Source organism: Lissotriton helveticus, chromosome 3_1 (genome assembly GCF_964261635.1).
Source record: "Lissotriton helveticus chromosome 3_1, aLisHel1.1, whole genome shotgun sequence".
In the NCBI taxonomy this organism is placed as follows: domain Eukaryota; kingdom Metazoa; phylum Chordata; class Amphibia; order Caudata; family Salamandridae; genus Lissotriton; species Lissotriton helveticus.
In genome coordinates this window covers 2,103,223,563-2,103,243,224 of record NC_136061.1, presented here as the reverse complement: position 1 = coordinate 2,103,243,224, position 19,662 = coordinate 2,103,223,563, and the positions used below count along the sequence as shown (strand labels likewise).

The window sequence follows — 19,662 nt, the reverse complement described above, 5'->3', positions numbered from 1 at the left end:
GTTTGCAGCTTTGGGGTGGTCATGAAGAATACAGGGGTGTTATTTCAGATTCTCAGTGCATAGATGGAAAAGGCCTGCTATCTTGTTTATTCTTTTTTACGCTTTTCAGATTGCAGTCTGATCCTGTCCTGGCTGCAGGTGTGCAGAGAAGCACCAGAGATGGTGAGCTTATCTGCAAGATAAGCATGGAGGCTGGCTTTGACGGCTTTGTAAATAATGCAGCTACTTTTGAAGATGGTGCCATATATGCTGTATTATGTTGCTGCAGTGACCTGCTGGCTCACACAGCAGCAACGTCTTGTTTATCTGTAGGTCAACTTTATGTTCGCTAGGATTATCAATGTCACTATGACATGTACTGGAGAAATGACAATATCCCATAGCTCTAAAAAGTGTCCTCCGACATAAACATGCACTGTTAAAGACATTTAAATAAAGAAATAAATACATACATACTTAAATATGCATCAATATTTTCCACTAGTGCTATAAGCCTCTTATTTTCATTTCAGCTTGAACTATCCAGTTAATCACTGATTGCCCCCTCTTTGTCGCACTGACATCTCAGAGTAGGATCAGAGCAGGACCTCCCCCAATGGTTAAGGCTTGCCAGAGAAGCCCTTTCTATCAAGGTCATAGAGTCAACCACCTTACGTCTTGATTAATAAAAGTTCGTGCAACTATTGTGGCTTAAGTGCCATCAAATAGGAGTAAAGAGAATGTTTCCAGAATTAATACATTTTTCTGCTTTGAGATTTCGCACGGTTTATGGAAATCACCGCATGGTTAATTGCAATCTGCATAGTAAAGGCAAGCTGTGAAATGTTTCCTTCACATAGAATAACAAGAGCAAACAATTCCTTGTCTTTCATAATAAACGTGCAGGCTTCAATCTCAGCATGAACTTTTCTGTCTTCGTTTCAGTCACTATTATGTTGTCCCTAATTAGGACGGTTTCATGTAGTGCAACCCTTTTTCTGCTATTATTATAAAACAAACTCATGGATGTGTGAATTGCATGGTGGGTGCATGTTTGCTATACAATCCATCATCTGCTGCATAATTGACAAATTTCAAGAATAAAAAGTTTAATTCAAATGGATTAAATATTATTAGAAAAGAAGCTCAGGGAATGGAATGGGGTTATGCAAAAGGTATCTAGACATATTTCACCTGTTGACAGCTTTCTTCAGGCATTAAGTGATGAGCATGTTGCCAATGTGGTGTTAACACTCCCAGCAGATGGCACAGATGAAGTGTATTTGTCTACAGCAGGAAAGAAAAAAACCAAGCTATTTAAATATAATTCAGGCAGCGGGGAAAGAGTGGTTCATTCTTTGTTATGAGATTTTTTTTTCAAACAGCAGGTATTCCAAAAGAACATTCAGAGCTTAGAATAATGCCAAAAATTTTGCATCTCATTTCAGGGGTTGCTGTCTTGAATTTAGAATAATTTCTAGTAAGTGCATACGATTATAAATATAGAATGTTGGGTACTGTTCATTTTTTTTTACTTGTTGCAAGAACGTTTCTTAGAGGCCTCATGGCATGGACACAGATTAAGCCCAAAACTCAGTTCAAGAAGACAGGGTTTAACACACATCTGTGTGGCACAAAATGGAGGAGGAGCACCTTTCATTACAGCAAGGCTATAAATGTAGGTTTGGGGAGAGAGCACCCTTACATTTACATAATTAAACACATTTATCTAGAAAATTACATTTACATTGTTAAATAACGTGCATATTAATCATGTAATTTGTAGTAGGTGACTGCATTTAGCACGTAATGTAGCGTAAAGTTAGCCTCATTTCCATTGCCATCTTGAATGGTGACTTTTACGCATTTAAGGCTAAAAGGCCTGCACATTTCGTTCTCGTTTGTTATGCATGTTGTGCGTTTTTCCACTGCAGATGCTGATTTCCCAGACGCCTATTGCTTGCTAGTGAATAGTTTATTGTTATGTACTAGACAACTGATAGTGAAGTTCTCATCGAAATGTGAAGAAAATGCCAGGATGGGAGAGCGAATTGTGGGAAGAGCTGACGTTAACCTACAGTCTGCCTAGTGTAACAATTCAAGGGCATAGCCATGCATGGACCATTGTGTTACCATGGAAAGAATGGAATGTATCTGCTCCCAGAGTCTGAAGAGACTGAGAGTGAGAACAAGCTGTAATGTTACCTTTGTTGAATAATATTAGTATGTGTTCCTCAGACTAGAGAGGCGATGTTGGGGATGCCTGCAGCCTACTGACATCGAGCTGAGAACACCCTTCTCACCTCTGCTGATCTCCCCTTCCTAGTGCAAAGGCTTAGTGCCTAAGCATTCATATTCACTTGTCAGAGACCTATATTTGGTTTTCTAATGCTGACACCTTACTATACTTGACTATTGACTAATGAATAGCCCTTTATCGACCCTTATCTGTTTAATTTAAATTATGGTTTTCCTTTATAGAACACACTTGATGCATATATATTTTGTATTCTTAACATAATTCTTATCAATGTTCGATTTTTCCTTTTCTTGATTTAAACTTGTGAAAAATATGTTCAACATCTAAATGCTTAATGAATTAATGGCCAGGAATGAACACATTTTGTTTAAATATCCTCTTAAACTCACTAGGTTTCTTTTTACTTATCTGGTTGAGTCCAGTTGGTCTTCATTGTTAATAGAAATGAATGTAAATGATTGCTCCTAGGTCTCTATCCACGTTAACGAACAAAGGTCCATATGATCAGTGGCGGGGTTCGGATGATGACTACACCCGACGTTTGAGATTTAAGAATCCCCGCTCCATCACAACATTGCATGCTTTATACAAAACAAATTCAGTGGGGAAGAAAAAACAGGCAGTTTTAAATGATGTTGCTGTGTTTCATGAAAGATACAATTATGAACTTCTGAGTAACATTTTAAATGGGTTCTAGTGAAAGTGTATAATTTTCCTTCCTAGGAAATCTCTGTTTTTTTGTAGTGTGGGGAACATTTTTGCATTATTAGCTTTGTATTTTCAGCTTAACTAGACATCAATGCCAGTTAATGTACACATAATTTCCTTGTAATTAAATAAAATGCAGCATAATTTGCCTTGGTTAACCTTCCCACTCAATTCCAGCGGCTCTGGGCAAACTTCAGGAGGCTCAAAGATTGCTGTCTGGGTCCAGACCACGTGTTTATAGCTGGCATCTATGAGAGTATATAGGCTACTCCTATCAGGCAATATGCATTTTGGGGGCCCCCTTTTGGAACAACTTTAAATGTATTACCTCTTACAGCTCATTCAAGCCCTTGTGATGCTGAACAATATTAACTTATATGTTAAACATTCTGAAACTGGTACACACAAAAACAGCCAAAAACTCAAGCCTCCTGTTGTCCACCAGCAAAACAGTACCAAACGAAAGCTTGACAAGCCTTGATAAAGCCTTTTCATTTTTATCTTGGATCTACAATAGTTTTTCTTTTTTCAACAATTTTATAGAGAAATCAGTGTGTAACCAACTTGTTACTCTCAATGGTGGAAAAATATGTGACGGTTGACTTAGTTGATGTTTAATGGATTAGCACATAATATTAAATTAAGGCATATGCACATAGCACCTGAAGTGGTAGCTTTAGTTGATAAGTATTTGTAATCCCAAATATAATCCCTTTCACTACTGGCATTCTTGCTGCAAAATTGAAAATCAAAGTGCTGGTCGGAGGATTTTCACCATTTCATTGGTTAAAATCAAATAATATTCCCCTAATTTGTCTTACCCTGCCGTGTCACTTTCTACTATACATATGCGTGTACTACTGTGGCTACGCTGCTACCTGTGACCCTGCTGAGTAAAAGAAATGGGATGGGGCAGCATATAGGAGATACACAGGGTCATAAAGAAGACAGAGTAGCTAGGGACGTGAAGTAGAGGGAGAAGGACGTAGGGATAGAGATGATGCAGACAGATATGTGGGTTACGGGGAGAAGTAAAGTAAGTAGAGAAAGATGATGTAACCAGAAGGAAAGATAAATCGAGTTACAAAGAGGAAGATGTAGGTAGAGAAAGAGAGGTGTAGGAGTAGTTTTAAAGTGTGGTAGAAAGAGACCGCGATAGGGAGAAGAACATATAGAGAGAGGCAGAGGAGTACAGTACTTAAGTGCTGTGGTAGCGAGCTATGTAACGTAGAAAAAGAGGTGAATTAGAGAGAGAAAAAGTCACGTAAAAGTAGACAAAGGAGCATCAGTAGAGAAATAGAGGTAGTCCGAAAGGATAAAAACATTTAGCGAGGTACAGAAAAGGGAACAGAGGTAGAATGAGAGAAGGGAAATTGAGAGGTGAGTAGTGAACAAAAGATGATGTAATTTGTTTTTAAACTTTAGTGTCATTTTCTTAAATCACAAAGTAAAAACACATCAGTAATCACTTTAGGCCAACATTACACAATTCCAAATATGCAGGTATAATATCTCCTGAGCTTACATTGCCCTAGTACTGTTAATTACATTACAGTAAGGTCTCATAATCAATACATCAATGAGGATCATACATTCCACCAACAGACTTGGCATAATCTACCTTCCATCTGAGAATATTGGCAATGCAGCAATTCAGTCGCCCCCAGATATCTCCTAGTCCTGAGGCACATGGTAAGAGTGTGATGCAGACTTTATAGTGCCATGTTTTTGAGCCAACTATTTTTACTGGGCTTTCCACCCATCTCAAGGTCATTGTGAACCTGCATTTCCTCAGCAGTAAAGCCAGTGCAACACATGTTGCTTATGTCTGGGAACCTACTTGAAATATCTTAGTAAGGCCAATATTGGTGTCACCACTGGTTCACAGTCCACTGTTTCTTTCAGAACAATTGTCAACTCCAGCCAAAATTAGCATAATGTGGGGCATCAACAGGCCGTGTGTGGCATGTCTGCATCTTGCGGCCCACATCGCCGGCAATTTGTAGTAGATGCTAACCCAAACATCACCATGCTGATGGTCGTGTCATGTGCGCGATGTATAAAGTTAAAGTGGATTAGCCAAAATCTCCCATTTGTTGAGACCTCTTTCGTCTGCTGGCAGCAATACCTCCACTGTGCATCTGTAAGTTCAAGGTTAAAGTCCTTTATCCCATTTGCTTCAAATATATACTTCCTCATTAGGGATTTTCCTAACATGCTATCATACATTTTGGTGAGTAGCTTATTAGGGGTAAGAGATTGATAGGAGCATTGTAAGCAGCGACAATTCCTTGAGTTCATCAAGCAGACTCCCATAATATAGTGTTAAGGAGGATTTGAGCCTGCAATACGTCATTACATCAAGGAGAGTCACACACGTCCCATCTAGATATTCCTCCTGTGATTTAAATCATTAAAAAGATCTCCCAGCAGATGCAATTTCTTGTGGTTGAATTATTGCTTGTGGCCCTTTCCTGTGGTCATTTCCATGTTGAGATTATCAGCCAGAGGAATCAATGGTAAGTATAGCCTCTCAATACCAATCAGCTTAGCAAGCCTATCCCAAGCCAATATGATGCATCTGACGGTCTATATTTCTGCACTGGGTCTATTGGGTGGCTATAGCAGTGCTGCACTTACAGGATCAGAGTCCACTAGTCCAGCCTCCTCATAACAGTGTGGTGCTTGTCTATGGTTATGCAGCCAATAATCGGCAGAATATGCCTGAGCAACTAGATAATACATTTCAAAGTTACGCACTGCAACGCTCCCTCTTTCATAAGGTAGTTGTAGCTTATGCCAAGCAGTCCACAGTTGCCATCCACCCCATCTCAATCGTTTCATCAATGTCTTTAATTGCCCAAAGAACTCCTTATAGAGGGGAAATGATACATTCTGAAATAAACAAAGACGTTTAAGCAACAAAACCATCTTCATCCTCATCAATTCTGCCGACAATCAAGAAAGGGAGTTTTATCAATTTTTCAACTGAGGCTGTAAGGGAACCATATGTTAGCCAGGACGTGCTGGGGAGTGTGACAAAATATACTGAGCGTCGCCAAATGTTAGATGGGTTCTTCGTAAATGAATCACAACAGTAGGAGTAGAGAAGAAGTCTTCTTTATTCAATTGTCACACAGCACAATCCCGACACACCCAGCTGCTTCCGAGGTCTCCGGAATAACTGCCAGAGACTCGAACACCCAGCTGGTACATTCTACTCCCAGATTCCATCAACGTTCTGGAAATAACTGGGAGTGACATCACGACCCCATACATTTCCATAGTTTTCTCAATCAGTCAATTAGCATTTGTCGAGCATGGCACTGTCACCCCTGGGAGTATCAGGGCACTGGGGGCTTTGTCAAAAAGCTGCGTCTTGAGGAAAAGGCAAGAACAGGGAAAAAACAAGCAGAGAAAGGCAAAACAGAGGGCAGTAAAAACGAGCTATCAGAAAAGGCAAAACAGAGGGCAGAAATACGAGCAGAGAACGCATTATAGAGGGCAGAAAAATGATCAGAACCGGTAAAACAAAGTAGAAGAGGGAAAAACAGAGGGCAGAAAACGAGCAGAAATGGCAAACAGAGGGCAAAAAATCGAGCAGAAAAGCCCAAACAGAGGGCAGAAAAACAAGCAGAAAAAGCAAAACAGAGGGCAGAAAAATGGGCAGATAAGGCAAAACAGAGCAGAAGAGTGCAAAGCAGAGGGCAGAAAAAGGTAAAGCAGAGAGCAGAAAACATCTAAAACACTGGTTTGGGATGGTCCGGAACATTTTATGTATTGTCTGCGGAGCATAGCATGCCATTCAACTTGAGAGAAATACCCTTCTTTTGAAATTGGCTGCTCTAAAGGACTTATACATTAACCTAGAGTTAAGCTCCCATTCGCCCATGGTCTCCCGACACCCAGTAGCCCCCTCTGATTAATTCAGATAGTCATAAATCAGAGATGGATCGGAACACTTTCTCAGAGGCCTTAGAAAGTTACCAAAGTTTTTGTTAGTAACTTAACAAGAGCATGAGTTGATTCGCTCATTTCTTGATATTTACTTTTTAAGAATACTGAAATCTGCAAAGATCTGTGCCAATAGCCATAACACTTTGTCCCTTGGCACTGTTTATTTCCTCCCACGTTAACAACCTATTTCCCACATAAATGTCTCCCAATGTTTGAAACCCTTGGGAGTTGCAGAAACTACATAATGGTTTTGAAATGGATAGACAATTCTGTACCCGCACACATTTTTGGCAGGTAAGCACCTATCTCACTTAAAAAAAAAATTCACTTTAGGCCATGTTCTAATTCAACCAGCATCTGATACCTTGTCTTTCTTGACGATCTAGCCATCTTTAAAAATGCAGGTAAGCCACTTTTCTTTTCTTGCACTATTTTTGGTAGTACAAAATTATCTAGCTCACCCAAAGCCTTACCGCTGCGTGCTGTAATATCCAAACACGTGATCTGATAATAAAAAAAGAAGTTGAGTAAGGCCAAACCAACCTGGAACCTATCTAGCTGAAGAATAGAATATCTACGAGATTTTACAATTCTATATAAACTTAATTATATGTAAATCTAGTTCCTTAAAAATACCTTGTGAATTTTAAATTGGATATTAGTGAACAAAATTAGAAATAAGGGGAAAATACACATTTCAATTAGGGAAACGGTCAATCAAGGTCAGAGGAAGAAGCAACCACCTGGTCAAAATAATTTCAGCCCTAACAAGCATGCTCTTATAATTCAACTGTAACAGCCCGGACTATCTATTTGTTACATACACTGCAAGATAATAAGTTGGACATTGCCTATTGTACTGGCACTGCAGATCTAAGGGCAATACCTGCATTGAATAAAAGGGACTCGGTTAGGTTTAACTTTGATTGATCTTGTATCCCCCTGCTGTCATATAATCCTGAATAGCAATTATAGCTCCTTCAATATTTGCCCTATCAGCTTTCAAATAGAGGATCATAGTGTCTGCAAACAATTTGACCTTAGGCATTCCTTCTATCGGAACCACAATAGATCGTGGACTGCAAATTCTAACAGTCAGGGGCTCAATAAACAGAGTATAGGTGACATTGAGCTTCCCTGTAGAGTGCCCCTATTGATTTGAACAATTCCAGCTTCTTTCATGTTTATAATTATTCATGCCTCTGTGCCCTGTGCCCTGTGCCCTGGTATAAATTCTGAAGCATTTTTCCATAGCAGCTGCAACCTATTGTTCTGAGATACCCTCCTCTAGCTTTACTTACTGATCTGTCGACAAATATGGGAGCTTATTTGGACTGAAAAACTCTTCAAGATTCGATGTATGGACTGCATTACCTCTTTTGTATACATTCTTGTAGTGTTAGAGAAACACTTCTGCAATTGTTTGACATCTACCTAGACTGCATTAGAGAGTAATTTTATATTTTTGAAGTGCCATCTGAGTCTTGCTTGAGTCATATAGACCAGGCAAGGAGCCTACCTATTAACTGCCTTTAGTCATATAGCTTTTGCTGGAAAGTTCTCGAATTATTCATTTCCTCCAGAGTGAAGAAATCTCTTCTATTATGCTTGGCCAGTGCAAACTGCTCAATTATCCTACCTCTTCCACCCATCTGTGCCCTACCTAGTGTGTTTTGAGCAGCATCAACTGCTGATGAGGTGGAGCGCAGCGGCCAGGGTGCCTGACTCCAGACCTCGGTGTTCATGGTTCAATCTCTAGCGCTGGCGGCAGGTTAGCCCAGCACCATGTGACTCTGGGCAATAGTTTGCTTAATCTTCCTGATGGCCCCCAGCGCCTGGACACCCTCGGGTAATTGTGCGCTTTACAAATACTGGATTTAATTTCTGATTGCAGCTTGTTATTTTGAGCCTATGCACTTTGTTCTGTTTTGACTTAAACGCACTCACCTGACCACAAAATGTTGCCTTAATGGTCGATGTTTGCTTCACTTCAAAGAAATCTCTGATGAATATATACATTTCAGACAGCCAAGCTTGATCTACCAGAAGATATCAAACTGCCACCTTGATCTTACAGGGTTTAATTCTTCATATTCCAGGTTGATACATATGACTGAGTGATCTGAAAAGGCGTTAGACAGCATATCCATACTCCTTCAACCAAGAGTCTCTGCCACAAAAAAAAGCAAGCTGTGATGCAGTATTATATTGGCGCAATAAACTCAAAAATTGTACCCTATCATGATGGACTATTCGCCAAGACTTAAGAATTGAATGAGGACCACCAGTTCATTATAACCCTGCATTTCTGCCAATTTAGAACTCCATTAATATTACATGAAGTTACCCTAATTTGGCAGACAATTACACACTCACCATATTCACTGCCTTAACTCCTCCCCTGCATCAAGCTGTCGGAGGACCAAGCATACTGCTCATGCCACATCCGCTAACATTGCCTTTCAGCCTTGCTCATGCTCAAGATCAATCTCCTTCTGATGTATCTGATCTTTTTATGCACATACCACCCTCTGCCCCACCACACCCTCCCATATTGCAGCCCCGTGACCTTCTTTCCCACCTCGACACTCTCTAGTCTTGAGTAAACTAAATCCACTAGGTGACCCACCACACCTAAAGGGAGTACTGCCCTCCATACCCCCTGACATCCCCACTATTTAGGATCCATGTTACTGCACTAGGCTACACTCCATAAGGAGGACATCTCCCTTCCTCCATCTACCTGCAACACAACAGAGAAATAAAAGACAAGACTGAAGGAAAAGAAATGAAAATCAAATAAGTACTTCTTAAACAAGTTCTTCAGCTCTGGAGTGCCTGCAATAGGCTCTATACATATTCTAGAGATTAGCATAAGTATTCATGACTTTTAAACAAAGTTTTGACTGCTAAACTATTGAGGCCTGGGTCCCAGCTGTATTAAATTGTCCATGATGACCTATAAAGTCTCTCCATCTATGTGCTGCTGCAGTGGACATGTTCGAGAACACACACATTTGAACTTTATCAGCATTCATGAATAATTTGTTTTGGATCACCTTTGTGAGAATCCGTTCTTTTACATGGTAGTCCGCAAAATTCACAATGATAATACGGGGGAACTTAGGGGCAGATGAATGAAGCTCAAATGGGTTCGCAAATGCCGAAATTCGCAGAATTTTGGCGTTTGCGAACTCATTTTCGCTGAATGGTATGTATGTAGTAAAATTGAGTGCAAAATAAGGAATCATAAATTTGCGATTCCTTATTTTGCGATTGCATTTAAGGAATCGCAAATTTTGCGATTCCTTAAATGCAATGTATGAAGCACCCAGGTTGTGCGATTTCTCATTAAGAAATCGCAAATTACTACAACTTGAGTTGGTGGTAATTGAGATTTCTTTCACAAAATCACTTTTTGCATTTGTGAAGGTGCCATGTGGCGCACATACATGCCCTTAGGGCATGTATGTGCGTCATATGCCCACACATGTGAATTTCAGGGGTGCATCAGGGTGTCCTTATGACACCCTTGCACCCTTGAAATTATTCTCAATTTGCGATTCTCAAATTGCGAATCGCAAATTGAGAATAACTTCACACTCATTCCTATGGGCCTCCTGGCCCATTGAAATGAATGGGAAATTATTCCTTAATTGCGATTCGCAATTTGCTAATCGCAATTAAGGAATTTTAAGACATCGCAAAAAAATGCGATTTTCTACATACATACCAATTTTCAAATCTCAAATAGCGATTTCTAAAAAATCGTTATTTGAGATTCGCAAATCTCGATGTTGATACATCTGCCCCTTAGAGTCCTAAAATGCTGAGCAGGGATCCGATGGGCCCTCATGATGGATAGATCGTCTAAGGCATCATCCAGATTATGTGATTTAATAAGTGATTCCATTAATTAAAGCATGGTCTGATGACTGTATATACTCTCCACACGTTCTGGTATTCCTGCAAAACGAAAGTTAGACCTTCTTGCAGTTTTCCATTTCATGGATTTTATTTTGTGAATCAAGCAGCTTTTTTTAATGTTACTCATCTCCTTGTCCCAGATGAGAGAGCGGTCTTCTAAATCTGACACCTTTTGCTCGATCTGTTGCAATCGTGCTGGTATTTGAAGTACAATATCCTCTATTTTATTCAGCCTTGATGTAATGCAGTGATTTCCTGATTCTGAGCAATCTTGAGCTCGCGGATTTCTAGCGGAATCGTCTCTGGAAGGGGCAGGGACAGGTCTATTCCATTCTGCGGACTTGGGGGCAGATTTACAATAACTGGTGCATCCCTGCATATCAGGAGGGATGCGCCAGTTATTGTGCGCCACAGTTCCGCCACCCTGGATGCACTGCATTTACAAAGCGGCGCACCATGGGGCAAAAATGGCCCAGATGCGTCACGTATCTGTGCTGTAAAAGCGGCGCATTGCTGGAGTTGCGTCGCAAGCGTGACGCAGCTCCAGCAATGCTCTGGGGGGCCCTTTCTCCATAATGCTCCATCAATCCTTACGCCTGCTTCAAGCAAGTGCAGGGTTTTGACGCAGCATGGGCCCAAAAGTCTTGTAGATTTCACTCAGCCACTTTAGGAGGCGTTCCTGCGCCGGAACGCCCCCCCTGCGATGGAACACCTACTTGTGGCGCAGGGCTTTACGACGTGACGCATCTGGGAGATGCGTCACGTTGTAAATACGCCGCACCATGGTGCATCTTTTACGCCAACGCTGCATCACAAAATTGACGCAATGGTGGCGTAAAAGAGTCGCATGGGGCTTGTAAATCTGCCCCTCGCACTTTACAGGTCGTAGCCAAAGTAATGTTACCGTTAACCCGTGGAGAATGTTAACTACATGCTGCTTCCAGTTCCACCTGTTCCGTGACCTGAATTCCCTGCACAATTTCGTCTTGTCTGCGAAGAAACTTAAAATGAAGGAGCTTGTGTCTGCTGTTTAAGGAAACATCCTTTGTTGCCCTACAGCACTGTTCCCACTGATCGTCAGTGATGGGTTTACCCAGGTCTACCTCCCAAGCAGTACGCACCCTGGTGTCAGAGACAGGCAAGGATTCACAACATTGCTTGTTTAATTTAGACACCACATGCACATCCGTAGGGTGTTGGATAAGCAGCGTTAATGGAGGGGTCGGTTCAGGGGCCATCGGGAAGGTAGGGAACGTGGCCCTGAAGCGTGGATTGTATACGTGTTAATACAAAGGTATCTATAAAAGAGCGCTCAGAGAATCAGGTATCCTCCGACACAGAGAAGGCGTGACCCTCAGGGAAAAGGTCGCCCACAGTGCGGATGTATGACATTACAACGCATGTTTTTACCACGCATGCCTTTACAACGCGGTTTTTACAACGCAAACCTTTACAACGCATAGCGCTTTGGGGTGCTGGATAGTGAATAGTTTAATTTACTATTTCAACTCCAGTGCCCGTGGACACTAGGGAAGGTGTTGGATAGTAAATTAAACTTATTCCCTATCCTAGAGCGCCCCCCCAGCGCAATGCGTTGTAATGGTTTGCGTTGTAAAAGTTGCGTTGTAAAGGAACTGCGTGGTAAAAGTTGCGTTGTAAAGGATGTTTCCCCCACAGTGCAAATGTGGAATTTGTCCAGCATACGTTGAACCAGTGTCTCCCCCGTTATAGGGAACAAAGAGGAATCAGGTAAGGGCAATGCCGGTGAATACAACTTGGCGAGGCCCATTAGCCTGCGCAGTCTGTCCCATGCCCAGCACGTAGTAGAAACCGTTTGAATATCATGGGGGTCGCAAGGGAATCTAGTGGGCAAAATAGTGGAAAGGTAGCAAGGGAGCACTAGATCGGTTTCCGGCTTCAAATATGGGATGCAGGCGTCTGGATGGAACCAGGCATGTGCGTAACAAAATTGTGCCATCAGGTAATATAAATAAAAATCTGGGACACAAATGCCCCCCCCTGGCATACGGTAGGGTCAGAACCCGTCAGCTAACCAGAGGAATCTTATCCCCCCAAACAAAGCGCAATAATAAAGAGCGCAACTGCGAAAAGAAGGTTTTGGTAAGTGGGACGGGGACGTTATTAAAAAGATACAAGAAACACGGTAGGACTACCATTTTATTTATGGCAATTTTCCCAGCCATAGGCAATGGAAGACGCAGACATTTCACCAGCTGGGACTCAAGCAAGGTAATTGCCCTGCCATAGTTCATCCTAATCATGGTTGTGGTATCAAGGTGGACATGGATACCAAGGTACTTGACCGCATCCTGACACCATTCAAGGGGAAACGAGCAAGTCCAGGCAGTCGTGCTGGGCGTAAGTGGAAAGATAACCGACTTGTGCCAGTTGATGTTGAGACTGGAAAATTTACCGAAGCGAGTTATTTCTAAAATGAGGGGTTCGAGATTGAGTCGGGGCATCCTAACATTTAATATTGTGTCATTGGCATAGACCGAGACTAAAAGGGGGCCGGTGCGGAACTGTAGTCCAAGATTGTAAGGTTTTGGGCGGGTTGCGGCGCAGAAGATAGGGGCAAGAGTCGTACTCTCGGTAATTGAGGTTTTATTAAGGCAAAAAGCTGATCAGTACAACTGGGCCGGGTCGGGTATCGTCGGGGAGACCTGCTCCGGCTTCTCCGACGATGCGGTGTTTTCTCCTTCTTCCGGCTGGCTTCTGGTCCTCGGGGTGGAGCGTCGTCCTCCTCGGAGTCCGTCCCGGCCGTCGGAGTGGCTCTCCAGCAATCCCCAGGGAGAGAAGAGAGGAAAACAAAGTCAGGCGTATGTCCAACTTGTGGTGATTACAGGGAAGGGAGTGAAGGGATCACCGGTGCTATGTACAGTTAGTGCTACGAAGTGCAATACAGGGGGGGGTTTTGGTGTGTGCACCGGCAAGGGCCCAGGGAAGGCTACACGTCCCGGGGAGGCGTACCTAGCGTACTTGATCTTCCCACCCAGCCCCTAAACCGGTCACGCACCTGAGTGAGCCACGCACCTCCCCTGGGTGAGTGGCTGGGCGGATCGCGGTATCGGTGGCCTCCTGGCTCTGCTCCTTCGGTGGTAAGTGTAGGGTCGGCGTAGCCCTCGTCTCGGGTTCCCTCTTCCAGCAGGTGATCCGGAGACCGAAGTCGAGCCTCTCCTCCCGCACTCCGTGGTCGGTTCCTGATGGTGACACTGTCGGGTCCAGCTCGCTTTTCCTGGCGTTCAATCCTCACGGCTTCTGCTTCCTCCTCGCTCTGATCCGCACTCCAAACTCCCGACCTCCAGGTGAACAAACACACCTGAGAGTCGGCGTCGTCTCCTTTTGACGGACACGCCTGATATGACGGCTCCTCCCACTCCGTATCTTCTCCCGGATTAAAGGGCCAGTCTAAGGTGTCTGCTTCGTTCGAGCCGGCACCCAAGTCCTGTGATGCAGGGAGAGAGAGGGGGGGGGTTGATACATGAGTTAGGTTCTGCCTCCCTGCGGGAGGCGCCTCACGGCCCCCTGTAGATGCCCGAGTCGGGGTGCTGTCCGATGCCCTCCGGTACACCCCGCTACACACCTCCCCCCTAGGACGCTCCCGATCGGGGAGAGGATGGCGGGAGAGAAAGTCGGCATTGATGTTCTCAACCCCCCTCCTATGGTGGACCGTGAAAGAATAAGGCTGGAGTGCCAGGAACCAGCGCATGACCCTGGCGTTGTTGGACTTGTTCCTCGACATCCATAGGAGGGGAGCATGGTCAGTGTACAGGTGGAACGGGCGACCCTCAAGATAGTACGCTAGCTTGTCAATAGCCCACCTGACCGCTAAACACTCCTTCTCTATGGTGGCATATTTGAGCTCTCTGGGAAACAGCTTGCGGCTGACATATACCACAGGGTGTTCCAGCCCGTCCCCGCCCACCTGGGATAATACGGCGCCTATACCATACTCAGAGGCATCGGTATGGAGAAGGAAAGGCACCGAGAAGTCGGGGGAAGTCAGGACCGGAGCAGTGGTAACCTTGCGTTTTAGGTGGTTGAAGGCGTTGACCATGCCCTCGGTGGGTTTGATGGGAGAGCTGGATTTCCCCGGGTGGCGTAGGGCATCAGTAAGGGGGGCTGCCACATCAGCGAAGAGGGGGATGAACCTTCGGTAATAACCCACCAGCCCAAGGAAGGCCCTCATTTCCTTTCTGGTAGATGGGAAAGGAGTGTCGGCTATGGCCCGTACCTTCTCTATCTGGGGCTCAATCATGCCATGACCCAGAACGTAGCCAAGGTACTTCACCTTCTGATAGGCCATCCTGGACTTCTTGGCGTTCACTCGTAGTCCGGCCTTCTCCAATCCACGCAACACCTGGTGGATGTGCTGCAGGTGGTCCTCCCACGTCTTGCTGTGAATGACTATGTCGTCCAGATACGCCGAGGCTATTGACGACACAGGGGCTAGTATGGAATTCATGAGCCTTTGGAAAGTCGCCGGAGCCCCATGGAGCCCGAACGGTAGGACGGTGAACTCATAATGTCCCTCATGAGTACTGAAAGCGGTCTTCTCTTTGTCCTCCTCCCGGAGGGGCACCTGCCAGTACCCCTTTGTCAGGTCGAGGGTGGTGATATATCTGGCTTCCCCAAGGCGCTCGATGAGTTCATCCACGCGTGGAATGGGATAGGCGTCAAAGGCCGATATTTCGTTGAGGGCTCTGAAGTCCATACAGAACCGCCGGCTCCCGTCGGGTTTGGGGATCAGAACTATGGGACTAGACCATTGGCTGGTGGATGGTCTTACTACACCCAGCTCCAGCATGTCCTGGACCTCCTTCTGGATGGTTTTCCTCCTGGCTTCTGGCACCCTGTAGGGTTTGATCTGAACGATTTTACCCGGTGTGGTGTTTATGCAATGTTCGGTTAGGGTGAATCGCCCTGGAAGGTCTGAAAAGGTCCCCTCGTGGCGGCGTAGGAGGTTCCTCACATCTTCTAGCTGTTCTTGCGTCAACTCCTCATTGATGTTCAGTTGATCGATAGTCGAATGCAGAGAGTTGGATCCGGTTATGACCTGCACGTCCGAAGGGGGAGGTCCTAACCACTTCTTCAGCAGGTTTATGTGGTAGGTCTGAGTCTTTCGAGGGCCTATTTGCAGGCTATAGGAGGTCTTTCCTATGGTTTTGTTTACTCTGTAGGGTCCAGTCCAACTGGCACGGAATTTCTGGGTGGAAGAGGGCAACAACACGAGCGCCCACTCCCCTTCTCTCAACTGCCTCCATTTCTTGCCTTTATCATAGGCATGTTTTTGCCTCTGTTGACTAACCCCCATGTTGGCGTAGGCCAGATCACGCAGTTTTCCTAGTTTGCTCTTGAGGTTATGGGCATAGTCCAGAGCGGCTGCCGTTTCTTCTGGCATCTCATTCTCCCATGCCTCCTTAGTCATCTCCATCAGAGAGCGGGGTTGTCGACCATACAGTAGTTCGAAGGACGACATACCCAAGCTGCTTTGTCTCTGCCCCCGGATGACATACAGCGCCAGCGGAAGGATTTGGTCCCATTCCTTCTCATTGACCTCCATCATCTTCCTCAAGGTAGCCTTCAGGGAGCGGTTATAGCGCTCCACCAAGCCGTCCGTCTGTGGGTGGTAAACGGAGGTTCGTATCTGGTGCACGTCGAGACTCTTACAAACCTCCTTCATCAGACGGGAGACGAAGGGGGTTCCCTGATCCGTCAGCAGTTCTTTTGGGAACCCCACTCGGCTGAACAGCTCAATCATTCGATCGGCGACCTGCTTCGTGGTGGTGGCGGTGAGAGGAAAGGCCTCAGGGAATCTCGTGGCGTAGTCTACTATCACCAGCACGTATTGATAGCCTTTTCTGGTTTTGGGTAAAGGCCCGATAATGTCCATCCCGACCCTCTCGAATGGTTTGCCAATAATGGGCAGCGGTTGAAGGGGCACTGCTGGGGGCCTACTCATGTTTTTCGTTTGGCAGATTCCGCACTCTTGACAATAGCGATGGGCGTCCTTGTATATCCCGGGCCAGTAGAAGAACCGGAGAATGTTCTGAGTGGTCTTTTCGGCCCCGGAGTGCCCGGCCACCAGGTGAGAGTGTGCAAAAAAAAGGATCTGGTCTCGGTATGAAGCAGGAACCAACAACTGTTCTGGCTCTTCCGCTTTCGCCTGTCGGTATAGCAGGTCTTTGTTGATCAGAAAACGGGGGTATCGGGGCTGCGAGGTGTCTCCGTCCTGGTGGGCCTGTTCCCATGCATTCAACAAAGACGGGTCGTTTACTTGGGCGAACTTAAAGCTCCGGTCCATTATCCACGGGTCAGGGGTGAGAAGGGCTGGTTTGGGCGTTTGGGGGTAGTAATCGCCTTTCCCGGTGCTCTGGTTGAACCACTGTAGAAACTTGGGGTTATCGGTTCCTATGATCAAGGGCTCTGGTAGGGTTTGTAGTACCCCTACCCTTACCGCCTGCGGGGGCCCTCCCTTGGGTACTATAGGAATCTGTGCCAGGGGGTAGGTCCGGACGTCTCCATGAACGCAGCGGATAGCCACTGATTGGGGGGAGAGATACTGTGTTCTAAGGACATGTCGGGACTGTATAACAGACTGCCTACACCCAGAATCTAACAAGGCCTGAATAGAGGACCCGTTCACCTGTACACTCACCCGGTACGTGATCCCCATCTCGGCGGAGTACAATACGGTACGAGGCAGGTAGCCAACCTCCATGGGCTCTTCCTGGGTCTTCTTGGAGGGACAGAACCGTGCAATGTGGCCCCAGTTCCCACATTCGAAACATTGAGGGCCCGAGGAGGGGGGGGCCTCCGGTCTCCATGGACGGTGTTTAGGTGGTTCGAGGGGACGCGGGACAGGACGTCTCTCCTGCTTTAATGGAGGCTTAGTATGGCGCTCAGGTTCCCATCCGGCTGTGCGGGGTTGAGCTCTGGAGTAGGTGGTGGCCATATCCACGGCCTCAGCGATGGTCAAGCGGTGATGTTGTCTGAGCCACCTCTGTGTGGCAAAAGGGAGGGCTTCAAGGAACTGTTCAAGATAAATGCGGTCCATAACCGCTTTGGTGCTGGTGGAAGGGGTCAGCCATTTGTCGGCGGCCATCTTCAGGCGGACAAACAGGGTTTTGGGGCTCTCACCCGGGGTGCCTCTTTCCTTTCTAAAGCGCAGCCTGTAGGCCTCTAGATCCAGGCCTAGGTGATCGAGAATGATCCTCTTCACCTCCGGGAAGGCGGTATCGCCATTCGGATTGGCGATCTGGTAGGCTGCTTGGGCCTCGCCTGTCAGGAGGGGTGCCAAAAAGAACGGCCATTTGCTCATGGGCCACCCACAGGCCCTGGCGGCTCTTTCAAAATTGAGCATGAAGGCATCGGGGTCTTCTCCCGCCTGGTACTTCTGCAGAGCCACTGCTGAGGAGCCGTGAGGGATATTACCGTCCCCTCTGCTTCCGCTTGGTAACACGGGATCAATCCATCCCGGCTGTACCTCCTCTCTGGCGGCTAGGGCTTTTTTCAGGATCTCGCGATCAGCTTGGGCGGCTGTTAACTGTTGCTCGGCCACCCAGCCGAGTTTCTCCTGTCCCTTAATTAGTTCTTGTATGAGTGTCTCCATCCCTGTGTCGGGGTTCACAGTGCCCGCATTCTCCACCACTGTAAGGTTTTGGGCGGGTTGCGGCGCAGAAGATAGGGGCAAGAGTCGTACTCTCGGTAATTGAGGTTTTATTAAGGCAAAAAGCTGATCAGTACAACTGGGCCGGGTCGGGTATCGTTGGGGAGACCTGCTCCGGCTTCTCCGACGATGCGGTGTTTTCTCCTTCTTCCGGCTGGCTTCTGGTCCTCGGGGTGGAGCGTCGTCCTCCTCGGAGTCCGTCCCGGCCGTCGGAGTGGCTCTCCAGCAATCCCCAGGGAGAGAAGAGAGGAAAACAAAGTCAGGCGAATGTCCAACTTGTGGTGATTACAGGGAAGGGAGTGAAGGGATCACCGGTGCTATGTACAGTTAGTGCTACGAAGTGCAATACAGGGGGGGGTTTTGGTGTGTGCACCGGCAAGGGCCCAGGGAAGGCTACACGTCCCGGGGAGGCGTACCTAGCGTACTTGATCTTCCCACCCAGCCCCTAAACCGGTCACGCACCTGAGTGAGCCACGCACCTCCCCTGGGTGAGTGGCTGGGCGGATCGCGGTATCGGTGGCCTCCTGGCTCTGCTCCTTCGGTGGTAAGTGTAGGGTCGGCGTAGCCCTCGTCTCGGGTTCCCTCTTCCAGCAGGTGATCCGGAGACCGAAGTCGAGCCTCTCCTCCCGCACTCCGTGGTCGGTTCCTGATGGTGACACTGTCGGGTCCAGCTCGCTTTTCCTGGCGTTCAATCCTCACGGCTTCTGCTTCCTCCTCGCTCTGATCCGCACTCCAAACTCCCGACCTCCAGGTGAACAAACACACCTGAGAGTCGGCGTCGTCTCCTTTTGACGGACACGCCTGATATGACGGCTCCTCCCACTCCGTATCTTCTCCCGGATTAAAGGGCCAGTCTAAGGTGTCTGCTTCGTTCGAGCCGGCACCCAAGTCCTGTGATGCAGGGAGAGAGAGGGGGGGGGTTGATACATGAGTTAGGTTCTGCCTCCCTGCGGGAGGCGCCTCACGGCCCCCTGTAGATGCCCGAGTCGGGGTGCTGTCCGATGCCCTCCGGTACACCCCGCTACAAAGATGTAGATGTTTCTCTTGGAAATGGTGAACCAGGGGATCCATTGCCAAAATAAAAAGCAGTGGAGATAGGGGGCAGCCCTGGCGTGTGACCCGAGACAAAGAGAAGGGGGCC

The 19,662-nt window shown here is 46.4% G+C and overlaps 1 long non-coding RNA gene across 2 annotated transcripts in view; it reads right to left on the bottom strand.

Moving 5' to 3' along the window:
* The window catches only part of LOC144825279 (uncharacterized), a 79,599-nt gene extending 78,341 nt beyond the window's left edge, over positions 1-1,258 (bottom strand). For both annotated transcript variants that reach the window (XR_013609375.1, XR_013609376.1), the window contains exon 1: positions 1,174-1,258. This is a non-coding gene — a long non-coding RNA (uncharacterized LOC144825279). The remainder of the gene's footprint in view (positions 1-1,173) is intronic.
* Between the last annotated feature and the right edge of the window lie 18,404 nt (positions 1,259-19,662).